Raw genomic sequence first — 20,888 nt, forward strand, 5'->3', positions numbered from 1 at the left:
CGGCACAGACAAGGCGAGTGGGGTGGGGGGTGTTGGAGAGCAGAGGTAGAGGGAGGAGTGGCTCATGACACACTTTGTTTGCTCTACAGGCAGTGCACAACAGCGAACCTAGTGGTGAAACGATTTCGCTTATTGCTCCTTTAAAGAGCTAATGTTACACTACAGAGAGCCACTTGACGAAAAAAAAAATTCAAAATAATCTTCTTTTGTGGACAAAAACTATGTGGTGGCCACCAAAAAAAAAAACAAAAACAAAAACAAGATTTGCAGTATGCACAACGTGTGAAAAACAAACATTTTCAACAAAGAATGAAAGAAGTTGGGGCTAAATATTAACATAGGTAGCAGGCTAGTGCTTAGCTAACATTACTCCATTGTTAAAATGGCACTACATCTAGACTTGTGTGGGACTCAGGACTCAGGACTTGCCTGCCTTGACTTTGGACTTGAGTACAAAGACTTGAGACTTAGTTGTGACTTGCAAAACTATGATTATAGAAATGTCAACAGGATTCGTCCACTCCACTGTTGTGGAAAATCCACATGGTTTTCTGCATGTATCTGTTCTTCTTCAGTTAGTATAGTTTTCACATATCATCTATGTCTAGTTCTGGTCTGCAAGAGGCACCAAAGCACTCATTTAACATGTGTTACATCTGTAACTGCCTAGATTTGTGAGCACAGCTTGATCACTTCATTTGTAATCATGTTGCCTGCAGGCAATCAGAGCCTGTTCAAAAGGTTGACCCCCACAGAAACGTTGAGTAATTTAACAAGATACTTAAATACATGCCTGTGATATGTTTTCTATTTAATGTACAATGTGATTTAAATGGGATATTTGTGCATTTATTTTGCCTACTGCTGCTGTTCACCATGGGCAAGAATTTCTGCAAGAATTTGTTGTCTGATTTTCTAATGTTGCTGTTGCATCTCATCCACAGGTGTGTGTCACTTAATGAAATAATGTTGTGTGTCAAAACTTGTCATGTGAAAGCTATTTTTGTTATGTCATTTAAAAAGTAATTAAGTGTATTAATTATTGGGTGGAACCAGTGGCGTAAAGATTTCCACAAAGTAACAGTCTGTACCTGCCAAGTCATAATCAAGGTTTTATGTGTGCCAACAGCTTTGCAAACAGTAGATAATGACACATTTGGATTATTTTAATTTGCATGACTGTAAGCTGTCAGAAGATGACACCTCTCAGCCACTGAGAACACATGTGAGGGAGTGCACAGCCTTAAGTTTTTGATACATCTGTATCGTGAGTAAACCTTACTGAATTATGACAAAACCGCTTCTGGTAATCAGTCACAACATAATGATGAACTATTTTAATTCAACTACAATAGGCAACATTAGACTGTTATAGGCAAGATGTTGTACAAAACTGCTCGAAATAATAAAAATAAATTATAGGGTCAGTCAGGGTCATTAAGATGAAAGAATAAAAAAAAAAATTTCTGTGAGGTGTTGCCACAGTCTATGAGTTAAATCCACTTTTCACTCCTCCACAGCTTCAACCTCTCATTTAAATATGGTCACTTTTGGCTCCAAAAAAAACGATATGGCAAGGGTCGAAATACTGAACTCGAGGCTTCAAAATGGCAGTCCACAAACCAGTGGGTGATGTCACGGTACGTGTGAAAAACAAAGATTTTCAACAAAGAACATTAAGTTGGGGCCAAATATTAAAATCGGTAGCAGGCTAGTGCTTAGCTAACATTACTCCATTGCTAAAATGGCATTACATTTGGACTTGTGTGGGACTCAGGACTCAGGACATTTTAAGACCTTTTGGCTCTGAACCCTGTCATCTGGTCTATTGTGGGCTGGCTAAAGGGCCGGCTTAAGGCATAGGCGATGTAGGCGATCGCCTAGGGCACCACATTGTCTGGTGGGCGCTGGGAAAAAAATTAAAATAAGATAAAAAAATAATAATAATAAAAATTCGCCAGTGGGCGCCCATCCTATTTTTTTCCGGAGGTAACAAATGAACAAATACAGAAAAAAGATAGAAAGAGAGAAAGCAAGCAAGAAGGAAAAAGAAATACACTTTGCACCCCTGTTCCTCAAAATTTTTCATCTGCGCTGCCCCTGCACCTGTACTGTGCGCACTGAGAGTGGGGTCTGTGTCAAAAACTGGTCAAGATAGGCAGATATTATACGTTTTACCTGCATTTCATAATAATGAAAAGGTCTAAGCCTTCAGGTGCGGGAGGAGGAGGAAAAGAAAGTCCGATATAGAGGTATGTCGTCTGTCTTATGTTATCTTTTAACCCTATGGGCCCGAACGACGCATAGTGCGTCCAAATTCACACCTGTTCTTCTCTATCGATTTTCTCTGCGACCGTGAGTGGAACCGTAGCTTTCTGACAAGACCAAGCACTTGTCAGTAGTCCAATGTTTTCACAACGAAAAAAAATGATAAAGTTAGACTAAAATGATGTATAACAGAGCTTTCATACAGCTCTGCACACATATTACTCTTGGATGGATTACTCGCGAATGCAGGCTCGCACAGAAATGCCACTAATAGGACTTGAAAGTGCAGGGCCACACACATCATTGTGCAATACAGATTGATTGTCCACAAAATAAAATCCTGACGAATTTCTTTACAATCCATTATACAGATCTTGTTATCAGTCACTTCATATAGTGAGGAATATCGTATCTTACCACATCTTAGGCTTGTGTGTGTTTCTCCCTGTCTATCCACATTTGTAGCTGTTGGACTCAGATAATGTTACAGATTGAAGGATATGAGACTGAATGGCAAGCCAATAACTAGCTATCTGGATAACTGCTCCTTCTTGTGCTGAAATTTCGCTGACAAATATCAGTGATAACTGCTAACAATAACTTATCCACAAAAACAGATTTCTGCACTGGCTTGCAACAGAGATGTGAGTGCCACTTGGCATTGTAGCACATTGTAGTAAGCTCAATTGATATTGAAATATATCAATGAATTAGGTCTACACTGGATTACTGGGTTACGAATTGGCTAATTAGGCTAAATAAAAAATGCTGTTTTACTACTATTAGTGAGTTCTGTGACATTTTATGATTTACACCTACCCCAGCAGCACTTTTTGTCTTGAAACCATTGTAGTCCCTGATGTTTGTGTCCCCAGTACCGGTGGGGTAATGTAGTTCGGGGGGGGGGCACCAAATCTCAATCTCATCTAGGGCACCACAATGGCTAGGGCCGGCCCTGGCTGGCTACACCATTTACCTGTACCAGGACTGTCGTAACTAACGTTAGCTCTAGTGTCGCGCTCGCAGCAACATGTTTTGCATTGAGGTGATACAGAAGGCTTGAAGTGCTGCGACGATAAGAAACCTCTTTGTTGCACAATTTGCACACAACCATGTTCTTATCCCAACTGCCATCGGGAAGTTTAACAAACAAACTTTAGGTGCATTACTGCCACCTACTGGGCTGGAGTGCGCGCATCAGTGTTACCGGTGTGCCCGAAATTAGGGAACTGAGAAAGGTGCGAATACAGTAAATGCGTTATTTTTTTTAAATGCGTTATTTTTTTAAATGTGTTATTTTTTCTGTAATTAATTAATTGAAATTAATGTGTTAAAGTCCCAGCCCTAATATATATATATGTATATATATATATATATATATATATATACACACATATATACATATATATATATATATATATATATATATATATATATACACACATATATACATATATATATATATATATATATACACACATATATACATATATATATATATATATATATATATATACACACATATATACATATATATATATATATATATATATATATATATATATATATATATATATATTTGTATATTTTTGTGTTTGTATGTCAAAGCCCACTCAAACTGGTCAGTACTACTTGAACTACTAACAGAAACTAGAATCTTTTACCGTTGCCTACAGATATATGTGTATAGAAATTAATGCTTAGTGGATTAAAAGATTGTCAAGAGGATGGGACTTGTGGTACCATTTTTGGACTTATATAAAGATCAATGGAGCCAAACATATGACTTATTATGCCATTGTGGACTAAATTTCTCATTTTTGTATCTGCCACTTATTCTGTTTATTTATTTTACTTACAAGTATTTTCATTTCCTACACCATGTCTTGTCCCTGCCATAATGTGAAGACTTCATTGTCATGTGCCAACCCTTTTTTTTTTAAAAAGCAATACAAATATAATTGCCAAGAAAGAAATGAGTTCTCGTACTCTTGTTATATTGTTAAATATAAAAGGTTGACCCCCACATAAATGTAGAATAATTTAACAAGATACTCACATACATGCATGTGACATGCTTTCTATTCAATGTACAATGTGATTTAAATGGGATATTTGTGCATTTATTTTGCCTACTACAGAATTTCTGCAAGAATTTGTTGTCTGATTTTCTAATATTGCTATTGCATCTCATCCATGGCTGTGTCACTTAATGAAATAATGTTGTGTGTCAAAACTTGTCATGTAGAACTATTTTTGTTATGTCATTTAAAAAGTAATTAAGTGTATTAATTATTGGGTGGAACCAGTGGCGTAAAGATTTCCACAAAGTAACATCTCTGAGGCCCCTGCCCCTGTTAAAGGTTATGCATTAAGCCAGTGGTGTGTGGTAGTTAGGATGGGCACCAGTGCACAGTATTATGAAGGGCCCTAGCGCCAGATTTTTCTACGAAACGGCTACCGTATATTTTATAGTATCATCACAATCAAATAGAGACTTGACTTTGGTAAACATTAACATACATATTACCAGTCATCAGTGCAAACTTGCAGATCATGATTATACCAAATAAAATAACAAACTATCAAGAGGGTTGCCGGTTCGATCCCGGGCGTGGGAGCCCTTCTGTGTGGAGTTTGCATGTTCTCCCTGTGTCAGCGTGGGTTCTCTCCGGGCACTCCGGCTTCCTCCCACAGTCCAAAGACATGCAGATTGGGGACTAGGTTAATTGATAACTCTAAATTGTCCATATGTGTGAATGTGAGTGTGAATGGTTGTTTGTCTCTATGTGTCAGCCCTGTGATAGTCTGGCGACCTGTCCAGGGTGTACCCTGCCTCTCGCCCGATGTAGCTGGGATAGGCTCCAGCCCCCCCGCGACCCTCAAGAGGATGAAGTGGTTAGAAGATGAATGAATGAATGAATGAATTTTTAAAATAGTTTATTTATAGTTTATATAAGTTATGTAAAATGAACTTATAATTCTATTATAGATTTCTACTAGCGATTTCACAGTTTCAATAGAAACATTAACTGAGATGGGTTTGCCTTCTCGGGGGAATATAGAGCAAATAACAGCATTTGTGTTTTAATGTGTTCCTCTTTGCACACAGCCGTATTTCTAAGGTGGCAAGTTGAATCATTCGCAAGAGAGTGTAGAGGGAGTAGCTGGAGGGCCCTCTCCCTCTAAAGCATAGAATGGGCCCTCCTGCACTGTCTATATTTATGCCCCTGCATAGGGCCCAGAATATGGTGCTACACCTCTGGTCAGCATTTATCCTCTTTCACCCTGCCATCCTCCCCATGAGATGTGACCCTGCTACATTTCAGTCTTTCTCCTTCATTACAGAAAGATAAAGTCTGGATGAAAGGACTGGTTGGTAGATGTGTTAGGGGTGTAGCATTGAGGGTCTGTTAGAGTTTTAAATATTTAAATGAAAGAGGTTTAAATCCAGAATATAACTTCTTAATAGAAAATTAATTTTTTTAGTTTTATGTGAAGTCATGATGTTACACACTCCGGTACAGCGGGTGGCGGCATGCTCCTTCAATGTTGGTTTGCAGCCTGACACTAAAACTAAAGACAAAGAACAGCATGGCAGAAAGAGTGGTGGGTGTTATCTGTGGCGCTCACGACTCCACTAATAATTGTGATGATTCAGGTGGTACCGTGTCACCGAAACCACTTGAAGATGAGAGCTTGGAATGTCCATCAAGTCAGAATACCCAGGACCTGAAGAGCGTCCTGGGGCCTCATTTATAAATGTGGTGTATGCACAAAAGGCGGCATACACCACTTTCTATACAAAAAACTGCGTAGAAAGTGGTGGAAAAAAAAACTGCGATACCCGTAGCAGAAAGATGAAAAGGAAGTGTTGTGAATTTGATATCATTGTGTAAAATAAAGACAGACATGACATGAAACATGAATAAACGAACAAACATGTCTTTGACTGTAAGTCCCTGGTGTGCACACATAAAAACGTGAGTTAGGAGACTAAATACAAGCAGATATCTTTATTTTAAAAGAACTCCTCATGTATATTCTATAATCATTAGGTAATCTGATAAACTTTAGGCTGTGAAATAATGATGTGAACAGTCGTACAAATCAAGTGTACTGCTGCCGTTTGAGATGCCTTAATCGGGCAGATGCGAGTGCAGAGTGTCACTGTTATCCTATATGAGACAATATATTTTGTTTTATAATGTATTTGTTTTAAGGCTTTTAATTCTCTTTATCACTGTGTGATAAATGCGTTGTATGTCATTGAAAAGTGCTGTGTCACTGTTAGAAAAAGTGTAAACAAATAACATGTATTAATATTGATCTCACTTGTTCGTTGGCCAAAATTGCCCCTTGGGTACAATTCAGGGAATTCCTTTTCACATGCATGGGTGGGTATAAAAAGCAGTAATCACGATGATGCACAATGGCTTATTTGGTACTGTAGGAGGATGTGGTGGATGGGAGAGTCCAGAAGGAGGGGATATTCAGGGACCAGCAAGACCTAGTGGCCAGCGATGATGAGTGGCTTTTGAGCCGGTTCCGACTGCCACTTGCAGTGCTGCTGGATCTCTGTGCTGCGTTGGGCCCAGCGTTACAAAGAAGCACCCACAGGAACCAAGCTGTGTTGGAGCTGTGCTGCACAATGTGGCACAGCTGAGAAACGTGCCATCACTGCTTGATGCCCCGACCCCGACCTCTATCCCCAGGCATTTGAGCCAACTGCTGCCCGCCAGCGTCTGGTTGTGATACATCGTTAATGAAAATGTATTTTCATAACGTATTTTTTAAGAAATCATTTGACTCAAGACAACCAGATTGTTTGTTAAACAGCTATGGCAACTGTATCCCTCTGTTTATTTCAGACAGTCACTGAAATTGTCTGATAGTCAGCTGTCTAAATAAATCACTGCAAATGGCCTTAACACCTTCATATCGGACCACCTCTTCGTGACTTCTGAAACAGTCTGTGTGAAGTTTTGTTTTGTTGTTCGTGATTTATAAAGGGAAACAGGCGTGAGACATGCGTGCGCACTGTTATAAATAGGACATTTTTGTGTGTAAGCACTTTCTGTGGTGCTTTGTTTGAACGCCACCTTTAGTCACCACTCCTGCGCACAGTTTTATAAATGAGGCCCCTGTCAACAGCATTTTAAACCTGGAAAAGCTCGACGTAGACCTGTACAGGTAGCTGCATGGCTAAAGTTTATTACTGTCGCTGATTAATGGTGCCATCATAACTGTCGGAGTTGTCGTTATTATGCTTGCAAATAGCGTTCAAGTCAACATAAAGTCGGACAACTAGCCAGTTAGCCAGAGTTAGCCAAAAGGCTACTTCTCAGCTGTTGTCCCTCGGCCCCACTGGCCATTAAAACAACAAATAACATACATAACATGTAAAGTTATTACCGTAGAAAGCAAAACATGAACAGCTGAACAGGATTAAAAAAACCTCAGAGGATCATTATGGCCTCGGGCAGCATCATGAAATGTAGGGCGTGTAAAAAGCAGGAAATAACTTCAAAAAAGCAACACAGCCAATTACAATATGACACCATGACATGATGTCACTGGATACATTGCACAAAGAAATCTAATCTCAGTCAACAGTCAGTCTGAAATATACTTTCTTCCTTGAAACATCTTTGTTTCCTCATTCTCATGACTTTTTAAATCTCTTGCCAACAGTTTTCTGAGGTGAATGTGGTAAATGGAGGATGTGCTCATGCATTGGGAATTTTGACTGAACAAGCACTTTGAAATAAGCCTAAAATAAGAAGTGTTGCCATCCATCCCATATGACCTGAACACAGCATGAGTCCTTCAGGTGTTGCACATTTCTGTTGAACAGAGGCTTTTTACATATTGTTGATACAATGAAACAAGTGAGCTACAACTGTGTAGGTTCAGTGCATTTACTGAGTAAATAGAAATGAACGTGGCACTGAACTATTTAGACCTAATGCAGTGATACTGTATTATCCTACACATCATTTGATGAACATGTTGAAAATTTGATGTCACAAAAATTGTCCTGATGTTTTAAAATGGTGTCTGCAGGCTGATTAAAGATTTCAATGGGTGACTTTCCTGTAAAGTTTCTCCAAAACAGAAAAGTAGAATAACTTTAATTTTATTTTATTTATTTTATTTTTATTTTGCACAGTAAAAAAAAAGAAAAACAAGCAAACAAAACCGACAGAATACAGCAAGTAGATTGTGCAGGTGAGATTTACAAAACCCCGAGAGGCTTATAGAGGGAATCTCACCATATCAGCATTAAGAACATATATTAATAAGTCCATAGCCAGGGCCGCCCCTCCCTAAACGCAGAACACGCGCTGTGCGTAGGGCCTCATCTTCCATGGGGGGCCACATTTTGTGTGAGGGGACGCATTTGCGCATATGCGCAATGGATGCACACATGCGCTACCGTGAGGCGCGCATAGAATCAGCGCGAGGAAGGAGAGAAGAGACCTGACCGCCCATGTGTCGCTGCAATGATTGACAGCACTCGACATCTGAACAATCAGAGGGGTGCGCTGGCAGGCACTTGCAGAGCTGCAGCAGGTGAAGAGTTGTCGACATGTCGTCCAAAAGAGCCTCAGGAGTATGTGCGGGGACAGGAGGGCGAGGGGGCTCCACGGAGGGGGAGACCCGAGCCTCGGGGGTATGTGCGGGGCCGGGAGGTCAGGTGCTCTCAGAGAGGGGAGAGGGAGAAATATAGCTAGATAAGATGAAAATAGAAAAGAATGTCTCTGTATTTTATTTCTGTTTTCAGTGTTTAATTAAGGTGGGAGAGGCGGAGGGCTGAGGGAGATTGGACGCCTCCAGAGAGGGGAGAGGGAGAAAAATAACAAAATAAGATTAAATAGGAAAAACCTGTCTCCCTCTTTTATTTTATTTTCAGTGTTTAATCAAGGGTGGGGGATTGAGGCGGTGGAAGTTACTTTCTTTTGATGAGTAATTGATGGCTATTTGTGACTCAGATTTGTTTATTTATTTATTTCGGTTTGAAGTTATTTTTATTTAATATTTATTTATTTATTTATTTATTTTAATTTTTTGTTTTATTTGACTCATACAGACAAACTACTGTATCTACAGTACATTTGTTATTGCCAATAAAGGTTGTCAAGTTAAATGGCAAGTTGTTGTACGGTCATTTTGTACCTATGATACATTTGGGATGGGGGCCTCCAAATAAAATTTCGCTTAGGGCCCCAATTTGGTCAGGGGCAGCCCTGTCCATAGCAAAAAACAGACAAACAAATATAAAAACATGGAATCAAAAAGCAAAGACAACAACAAATAGAATTGTGAGTAAAAGCCTAAGTGTATGTGTATGTGTGTGTGCATGAGTGTATGTGTGTATGCATGCTCAAGCGAGCATGGGAGTGTGCGACTGTATACGCACGTGCCAAAGCACACTTGTATTCAGACAAATCAGTCAAATCCTTACAGTGGATAGAGGATGGTCAGTTACAGTTAAATGTGATCAGTTTGAAGAGTTTGGTTCATCAGACAGGACCGTAGCCTATACTTGAAACTCTTGAGTGAGGTAGACTGAGATACAATTTGAATATGACTGTTCCAAAGCTGAGCCCCTCTATATCTGATGGAGAATTGACAAAGCCTAGAATGAAACACTGGAAGATGTAAACATTTGGCATGTCGTATTATACTTACGAGTCTGGAAAAATTCTTTACAAGGCATGGAAAATGAAGCAGACGGATGCAAGATTTTGTAAATTAATATACAGGTTTGATATACATTTATTTTAAAAATTGATAAAATATTAAGCTGATTGAAGAGAGGGGCTGAGTGTTATATCCTATTGCTGAAAGTGGCAATTCTGCAGAACTTTTTTTTGTAAAATATAAAGCTTATGAAGGTGAGTGGGATAGGTAGCTCCCCAAATAACATTGCAATATATAAGGTACGGATAGATTAAACTGTAATAGAGGATTAATAAACACTTTTGTTGAACCAAACCTTGAATTCTGCCAATGATACCAACAGACCTAGACATTTTATTGCAAAGAGACTGAATATGATTCTTCCATCTTAGCGTTTCATCAATTATGACTCCAAGGAAACTTGTGAATGAAACCTGGGTAACTGAGTTGTTTCCAATGGAAAGACAAGAGTTAGATCTAGAGTATTTTTTGTTTTTTGAAGTAAATACAATAAAATTTGATTTTTTAACATTTAAAGATAATTTGTTTAATAGAAACCATTTGGAAATTCTTTCTAAATCAGTGTTGGCTTTGGCCATCAGTACAGAAAAATTAGAATGTGAGACAAATAAATTGGTATCATCGACAAAAAGTACAGGAAACATGGAGGATAATGCTGCAGCCAGATCATTAATGTAAATGAGGAATAGGAGTGGTCCTAAAATAGATCCCTGTGGGACCCCACAGGTTATAGTCGCCCTATCAGATGTCGATCCATTAATGTTATCAAACTGTTGTCGATTATGAATATAATTGTAAAACCATGTATAAGTAATTCCAGTAAAACCATAATGTAACAATTTTTGAAGTAAAATATCATGATTAACCGTGTCAAAAGCTCTGGATAAATCAAGAAATACTCCTAAGGCATATTCATTGTTATTTAAAGCAGTGTGAATTTTGTCAACCAGTTGAAGCACAGCCATTTCAGTAGAATAGTTTTTCCTAAATCCATACTAATGTTCATACAGAATGTTCCATTTCTGCAGATGGATCATAATTCTATTGTAAACCACCTTCTCCAAAATCTTGGAAAAAACATGGAAGGACAGAGATAAGGCAATAGTTATTAAAAGAGCTTCGGTCTCCAGATTTAAACACAGGAACCACTTTGGCAGTTTTCAGATCACTTGGCATTGTTCCAGACTCTAAAGATTTAGCAAATATATAGGTCAATGGCCTGATGAATGAGGGAATAGATTTGTTAATCAGACATGATCTGACCTCATAACCATCATAACCAGCAGCAGAATCCTTCATATTGACAATGATGTCCATGATTTCCTTCTCAGTAGGAGGGTCAAAGCTCTGGAGAGAAGGATAACAACCTTTCAGGAACTCAAATGGAGACCCAGTGATAGCATGCATCCTCTTTGACAGAACTGTGCCAATATTGACAAAACAATTATTAAAAGCACATGCAATATCGGATGGATCTGTATAAACTCTATTCTCGTCAACAAACTGAGGAGGAAGAGTGGCTGATGCCTTTTTCCTATTCAGGAGTTGACTGATGACTCTCCATGTTCCTTTAGTATTATCTGAAGCCTCATCAAACTTGTTGGTGAAATATTTTTGCTTTGCAATTCTAATTAAATGATTATATTTATTTCTATACTTCTTATAATTCACAACATTCAAAGGAGATGGATTTGTGATAAATTTCCTATATAACTTATTCTTTGTTAATGCTGACTTGTGGAGACCTGGAGTGAACCAGGGTTTACTGAATGTAGCTACTTTTTATATGCTTATTGACCAGAGGAAAACACCTGTTAAATACAGAGTTAAAAGATGCTATAAATGACTGATAAGCAAATTCAACATCATCATGCATATATACATTATCCCATGGGACATCATCAATCAGCTTCCCAAATAGGTCAAGTGATCTATTGCGGATATTTGAAAAGTGGAAAGTAGAATATATTTGAATGGGGCTTTGGCATTTCAAGTAGTAGACTATTTAACTTATTAATATTAAAATAGTCACAGGATAGAGACTCTGGAATTAAAGAGCTAAAAAAATTTAAAACAGGATCAAAAAACTCCATAAATTTAGTGTCACTCTGTGGGCTCAATTCAAAAGGATTGAAAACCCTATGGTCTAAAGCAGTTGTCTTCCTGTAATCATGATTAATATCAGCAATCAGACCGTGATCATCAGTATCATGATAAGGAAATAAGGAGACACATTTAGAACAAGTCCAATAGCTCCATTCATCCAATTCATGTACATTGACAAACGTGCATATAAGGCCATATAAGGCCAGTGAGTGTCATTCAGAACAGGACTGCACTTAAATTTTCAGCAAACCTATCAAGGAAAGATTAATATATAAGAAAGTGCTGCAGTGCATTTTGATGTTGGATATTTCTCTTTAATATTTTCCAAAATTGTACAGTAGAATAATTTCAGATTTTATATAGTTATAGTCAGGGTCACTGAATAATTTATTTAGTGTCCAATTTATTCATGACCTCCAAAACTGTACATTGAAATGTTTTCAAATTTGATATTAAAAGTCAAGTACATTTTGAGCAGAATTATAGTGGATTCTATGCAATCCAACTCCACAGGTGGCCTTGCAGTCAGAACACCTGTGGACATGTACCGTATGTGTGCAGGGTCTTAAAATGTCCCAGAATAATTTAAATTAGCTGCAACTCAACCAGCTACATTTTAATACAGCTACATTTTAACACATCAGTATTACAATGAAAAGGGCAGGTCTGAATAAATACCTCTTTATTTGTGAAATAGTTATGTAGTTTTAATGAAGCAAAGACAAGACCTCTCTGGCACAGTGTCATTATTCACTTCACAGTGGCAGGATCTGTGGCTGCTGTATTTGAATCCAATAAATTTGGGTAAAGTCATACTCACAGCACTGCATTGATCAGCCTTACTGTCAAAGCATCATCTTGTTGGACTGCTTTACATACAGTTAAATTGCTTTTCTATTTTCATAACTAAATCTAAAGAAACAGCAAATTAATTTAATGATTATTTTTTAAATGTAGGATACAATTTAGCAAAAAATAGTGTTAATCCAATACAAAAGGATGGGGTAGAGGAGGACATAATCAGCAGAAACCCAAACACCATGGGTCTCATTCATGAAACGTGAGCAGAAGGAATTTGTGTGTAAACTGTACGCAGACGGAAATTTACGTGCATGTCCGCATTCATCAATATTTTAGTAGATCCGATCTTTTCATAGCTACTAACAAAATCTACTCTTGCTCCTGACCACCCGTAGTGCTTGTGTAAATTTAGTAAAGTCCATAAATATTGCTTGTCACTATTGGAAATTACAATTTTAACTCGTATTGCGCTCTGTTACGTACACAATACACAGATGCCTTTGAAACACGTAATCTAAACATGACAAAATATTAAAAATATAGCACATTTAGTTAAATTAGTTGGCAATTAGCAGGTTTAAGATCCAAATTAGGTTCATGATTATGAATTATCTATGTAAATCGACTCAATAGATTACTTTCTACATGTGGAATGATGATAATAAAAACATCTGTAAGGACAGCCGGATCTCAGCCTCTTCGGCCTCGGTGCCTGGGTTCAGCAGGGGCAGAAGGAGCAGCAGGTGGTGGAGCCACTAAGGAGCGCGCGCCAGCTGAAAGAATTATTTGAGACAACACTTTTTTTTTCTTTTTTTGTGGCTTTTTGATCATTTGAATGAATAAATCTGATTTGAAAAATGTTTAATATACGTTGTATAAACAGAGCTTTAGGCTATTAAGATTCAAATAATTTGAAGACAATGCATACAAAACTGCTGTAGACTATATGTTATCCATGTTATTCGTTAAAATAAATGTTAAATAGCTCTACATTCCGACAGCCATCACTGATTTAGAGTTTATCCATTACGCACAAAACATCTCTGGTTTCCTGTTCACACTTCATTCAAAACCCCACAAATGAATCTTCTGTTTGTTTGGTGACCGCTGTGTTTTTGTGTGTGCTTGTGTGTTTCTTTGCTTCCAGTTTCATATCAAACCATTTACGCTTCACCTCTGACATGGTTCTTTGTACCACGGAGACAACATTAACAGCATCTGTTACCTCCCTCCAGGCCTTCGCTTTGCCTGTCCCTGTCACACCACTACTAAGTGAAGAAAATAAAATGTCCACTTCGCCCAAAATTATTTCGATCTCCACTTCGGAAAAATTATTTTTTCTTTCTCTCTCTTTCTTTCTTTGCGCCATGACTGATAGGTCAAATGGATGCACCTACACCTCCTTATATGGTGGTCATTGGCTATTCATGGGCGGGGATTTATGCTAATTGCTGATTAGTTTGTTTTGGAGTTCCACAAGGTTCTGTGCATGGACCAATCCTATTTATTCTATATATGCTTCCTTTAGGCAACATCATTAGAAATCACTCTATAAATTTCCATTGTTATGCGGATGATACACAGTTGTATTTATTGATGAAGCCAGAAGAAAGTAATCAATTAACTAAACTCTATAACTGCCTTAAAGACATAAAAACCTGGATGAGCACCAGTTTCCTGATGTTAAATTCAGACAAAACTGAAATTATTGTTCTTGGCCCCAAACAACTCAAAGACTCTTTATCTGATGACATAGTTTCTCTAGATGGCATTGCTCTGGCCTCTGCCACTACCGTAAGAAACCTCGGAGTAACATTTGATCAAGATTTGTCTTTTAATTCTCATTTAAAACAAACCTCACAGACTGCATTTTTTCATCTGCGTAATATTGCGAAAATTAGGCCTATCCTGACCCGAAAAGATGCAGAAAAATTGGTCCATGCTTTTGTTACCTCAAGGCTGGATTACTGTAACTCTCTATTATCAGGTAGCTCTAATAAGTCCTTAAAAACTCTCCAGCTAATTCAGAATGCAGCAGCACGTACAGTACTAACAGGAACTAAGAAACGAGATCATATTTCTCCTGTTTTAGCTTCTCTGCACTGGCTCCCTGTAAAATCCAGAATTGAATTTAAAATCCTACTGTTAACTTATAAAGCTCTAAATGGTCAAGCTCCATCATATCTTAGAGAGCTCATAGTGCCATATTATCCCACCAGAACACTGCGCTCTGAGAACGCAGGGTTACTCATGGTCCCTAAAGTCTCCAAAAGTAGATCAGGAGCCAGAGCCTTCAGCTATCAGGCTCCTGTCCTGTGGAATCATCTTCCTGTTGTGGTCCGGGAGGCAGACACCGTCTCCACATTTAAGACTAGACTTAAGACTTTCCTCTTTGATAAAGCTTATAGTTAGGGCTGGCTCAGAGGCTTGCCCTGTACCAGTCCCTAGTTAGACTGACTTAGGCCTAGTCTGCCGGAGGACCCCCATAATACTCCGGGCACCTTCTCTCTCTCTCTCTCTCTCTCTCTCTCTCTCTCGTATCTATTACTGCATCTTGCTAACTCGGCCATTCTGGATGTCACTAACTCAGCTTCTTCTCCGGAGCCTTTGTGCTCCACTGTCTCTCAGATCGCAGCGGTGCCTGGATAGCGTGACATGTGTGGTTGTGCTGCTGCCGTGGTCCTGCCAGATGCCTCCTGCTGCTGCTGTTGCCATCATTAGTCATTAGTCATACTTCTATTGTTATTATACACATATGATTATTATTACACATGTATACTGCCAGACACTAATATATACTTTCAACATATTGTACCACAGTAGCCAGAACTATAACGATAATATTATTACTTTCATTAATGTTGGTGTAAGCTACTGTCATTACCGTCTGTCCTGCATCTCTCTCTCTCTCTCTCTCTCTCTGTCTCTCTTTCTGTCTCATTGTGTCATACGGATTACTGTTAATTTACTATGCTGATCTGTTCTGTACGACATCTGTTGCACGTCTGTCCGTCCTGGAGGAGGGATCCCTCCTCAGTTGCTCTTCCTGAGGTTTCTACTGGTTTTTTTCCCCCGTTAAAGGGTTTTTTTTGTGGGAGTTTTTCCTTATCCGCTGTGAGGGTCCAAAGGACAGAGGGATGTTGTATGCTGTAAAGCCCTGTGAGGCAAATTGTGATTTGTGATATTGGGCTTTAAAAATAAAATTGATTGATTGATTGATTACCGGGAGCACGCTGTCACTTTCACTTTACGATGGATTGGCATGATCATACACGCATGTTTACGATCAAATCTGAGTTTCCCGCGGCATTCCTGAATCCAGAGTAGGTTTTTAGTAACGTAGGCTATTATGTGCAAATCTACACACAGATTTACTCACTTTTCATGAATGAGACCCCATGTTTCTGAACAAAAGAGAAGGAACTAGTTGATGTGGTTTGCAAATTTATGAAAAAAAAATCCACTGATAGCACCAGTATTGATATGGCATTAGCAAAAAATAATATAGAATATACTGCTAAACCACTCACACATATTTGAAACCAATCATTCTTTACCGACACTTTCACAAGCTCAATGAAAATAGCCAAAGTCATTCCAATTTATAAAAATGGTGACAAGCACATGTTCAGTAGACCAATTTCACTCCTTCCTCAGTTCGCCAAAATATTAGAAAAACTGTTTGTCACAAGATTAGATAATTTCATAATTTTCAAAAACATAACCTTTTTAGCAAATACCAAAATGGATTCAGGTCAAATCGATCAACCGCAATGGCAGCGATAGATTTAACGAAACAAATAACAACAGCTATTGAAAATAAAGAATACACAGTGATCTTCATTGATCTCGAAAAGGCTTTTGACACCACTGACCATAAATTACTCATGAGAAAATTAGAAAGATATGACATTAGAGGGGAAAAAACATTTATGGCTAAATGACTATCTAGCCAATAGACAACAATTTGTACAAATAAATGAATTCAAATCAGACCATATGAGAGTAATGTGCAGGGTCTCACAGGGATCAGTCCTGGGCCCTAAACTCTTCATTCTGTACATAAATGATATCTCTAATGTATCAAAGGTCTTAAACTGTGTACTATTTGCGGATGATACCACCTTGCTACTGTATGTACTGGAAAAGATTTGAAGGAGCTTCTGATTACAATAGAAGAAGAATTAACTAATCTATGGTTTGACATTAACAAATTATCATTAAACCTAAATAAAACTAAATTTATGTTCTTTGCATACTGTAAAATTAATAGTTATGTACAAATCAATATTGATAATGGGAGTCATTATTGACCATAAGTCGTGCTGGAAGCCACATGCAAACCATGTTAAATCAAAATTATCAAAATCTATCGGAATATTACATGAAACAAAGGACCAAAACCAAAACTCATTACATATGCTGTATAACTGTTTCCTAGTTCCTTTCATTACCTACTGTGTGGAGGTCTGGGGACACACATACAAAACTATTTCAAACCCAGTTTTCATTTTACAGAAGAGGGCAATAAGGATAATAAACAGAGCTGATTACTGTCAACCAACAAATAGCGGTAACACTTCATAAGTCAGCCCACGTTTTAGAGTGTACCTCTCGCCCACTTTCCCGGGAGTTAGCGTATAACTCCCGGGAACTTACATGTACTTTCCCGGGAGTTAGAGCATAATCCCTTCCAGTCACTTACCACATACTTTCCCAGGAGTTAGAGTATCCCTTGTGGTCACTTAGCACATACTTTCCCAGGAGTTAGAGTATAACTCCTCCCGGTCACTTACCACATACTTCCCCGGGAGTTGGAGTATCCTTCGCGGTCACTTACCACATACTTTCCGGGAGTTAGAGTATCCCTCACAGTCACTTAGCACATACTTTCCCAGGAGTTTCCCGAAACTTATGGTTTAATTTCCTCGTATGAATCTGTATGAAGTGCAATAAAAACAAATGCTTTTGCCCCTTTGCTCATGGCAGTTGATTCAGTCACTTTTATGTAGCCTATGTGTCATCAGGCAATTTCACCCACACTCCAGGGTTTTAACATTTATGTTTTGTTTACATTTCATTAAATGAGTTTGAATATGAATATGTCAAGAAATGGGTCTATATTCTGCGAACTGCCTAATTAATGGGCAGGCTGGAGTACAAAGCGAACTTACCTCTCTCAAGTGCACATCTATGGAAGTCTTGTAGTGCCATCCGATGACGAAACACAAACAATACAGTCATGTAATAATATAGCCTACATATATCTTAAAATACACAATAATGAGTCAAGAAAAGTTATAAAATGTTTTTATTATTTAATTACACAGAAACCACATAGTAGGTGCTGTTCTCACATCTAGCATACTTTCACCAAAACTTACAGGGAAACTAGCCAGTACTTTCCACCTAAGTAAATACTAACAAAAGAGACCAGGCTGGATTATGAAGTTTGTACTGTTTGCCTGGCCTTAGTCTGAAAGTACTAGGTAATTTCCCCAAAATTTACAGGGAAACTAGCCAGTACTTTCCACCTAAGTAAATACTAACAAAAGAGACCGGGCTGGATTATGAAGTTTGCACTGTTTGCCTGTCCTTAGTCTGAAAGTATTAGGTAATTTCCCCAAAATTTACAGGGAAACTAGGCAGTATTTTCCACCTAAGTATATACTAACAAGAGAGACCAGGCTGGATTATGAAGTTTGCACTGTTTGCCCGTCCTTAGTCTGTAGCTTGGCACTCAGATGTTAACCCTTTAAAAACAGTTAGTTCAACGCTTCACAAGGTAACAATATCACCAGAAAGTAATACAAAGACAAATCAAAGTGTCCCTGACAAAAAATAACAGAGTTCCACTGGTTGTCTTATTCAAGTTCAGTTTTGTTCCTTCTGTTATAAACTGTCATGGGTGCAGATCTGATGACAAGTTTGGGGGGGACAAAATCAGTTGTGATTTTTTTTAATTGCACGCATGCAAATCATGCCCACAGAGCGCTTGAGATTGCCAGCATATTTCACGATTTCATAGAGGCTCATCACCATCACCAAGTCATTCAAAAAGCACTACAAAGAGAATCATATGCTTACCTTTACTGTTTATTTCTCTTAAACAGCCAGTAGTACATGGAACCAGCCATCACCCTCCTTTTCACTGCTTCGCTGTTAGTTAATGCTACTTCTAGTTTCAGGGTCTCAGGCATGTTATGTCCACTCACGTTCTCATCTCTCGCCTCTCACGGATTCCCATTTCTCCTCATCCCTCATCTTCCCTTTCTCCCAGTATATAGGACTACTGTATACATTTGTTCAATTTCAATCATTTAAGCTATTTAGAATTGGGGGGGACAATTTGTGTTTTTCAGAATTTGGGGGGGACATGTCCCCCCCGTCCCCCCAGGGATCTGCACAATGTAATCTGCATAACTTGTGATTATTAAGCTTATTAATCAATTACAAATACTACGTATTTCCTTTTGAACTACAAAGTTAATGTTTTTAACCATTTGTTTAACATTTTTCAACTTAACTATGAATAACAAAATCATGTATGCTATTAACACAAATTTCGAAACTGTGGGCTACACCAGTACACACACTGTATTACGCTTGACTATTCATCGTTAATAACATCCATAACCAACTGTAATGGTGCAAATGCATACAGTACACTACTAACACAAATACAAACGGCAACAACCTCGATGAAAAAACAACTGTAGCACTTTACAGTTACAAGTAGGTCGCAACGCCAAGTTAGTGTGGTATAGATGGGTATAGCGGTACCCCACAAGTGACCTCCTTAAATCCTGACAGTCTCATTTATTTGCACACACTGTTTTCTATTTTCCAAATAGCTTTTTAACCAAAAATGAGCAATGCCTCTCATTCCATAATTGTACAACTTTTGCAATAATTTACTGTGATCAATTGTGTCAAAAGCCTTCTGTAAATCAATGAAAATACCAATAGAAAATTTGGTAGCACTTTATAATACAGCCCGTGTTTTACGACGTAACTCCCCGTGTCTTACGGCGTAACTTCCCGTGTCTTACGGCGTAACTCCTCTAAGACCTGCCGGGGTCTTACAGTGGAACTGCTACTGTCTTATGCTGTCACTCCCAGTGTCTTATAATGGAACTTCATGCGTCTTACCTTGCACTTACTGGGACTTCCCGGGTGACTCTCTGACATCTACCATGACATTTTGGGGGAGCCTATATGGTTTAGTTTCACTTATGACTTACAGTGTAACTCGCTATGTCTTACAGTAAAACGTCTTACAGTCCACCTCCTTTTGTCTTACCATGTAGGCCTACTTATTAAAACTTATAACTATAAAATCAGATATGATTTACAGTTTTAAAATACACGAAAATCATACTGCAATATGTAACCTGTTTAATCACACAATGAGTGTAAGTACCAGGTACCTGCATGGTAAGGAAGGGTGAACAGTGTGCAATTTATAATACAGCCCGCTCCTGATAAGTACAGTGTAGGTCTCTGGTAATTACAGGGAAAGTCCCTGGTAGGTACAGCAGAAGTCTCGGGTGCTTAGAGTGTAAGTACCAGGTACCTGCATGGTAAGGAAGGGTGAACAGTGTGCACTTTACAATACAGCCCGGTCCCTGATAAGTACAGTGTAGGTCTCTGGTAATTACAGGGAAAGTCCCTGGTAGGTACAGCAGAAGTCTCGGGTGCTTAGAGTGTAAGTACCAGGTACCTGCATGGTAAGGAAGGGTGAACAGTGTGCACTTTACAATACAGCCCGGTCCTTGGTACTTACAGGGGAAGTCTTGGGCACTTAGCATGTAAGTACCAGGTGTCTGCGTGGTAAAGAATAAAGATATTTTATAACTCTGAAGTTGTCATTGTGTGATTAAACAGGTTACATATTGCAGTATGATTTTCGTGTATTTTAAAACTGTAAATCATATCTGATTTTATAGTTATAAGTTTTAATAAGTAGGCCTACATGGTAAGACATCAGGAGTTGGACTGTAAGA

Source organism: Epinephelus fuscoguttatus, linkage group LG1 (genome assembly GCF_011397635.1).
Source record: "Epinephelus fuscoguttatus linkage group LG1, E.fuscoguttatus.final_Chr_v1".
NCBI lineage: Eukaryota > Metazoa > Chordata > Actinopteri > Perciformes > Serranidae > Epinephelus > Epinephelus fuscoguttatus.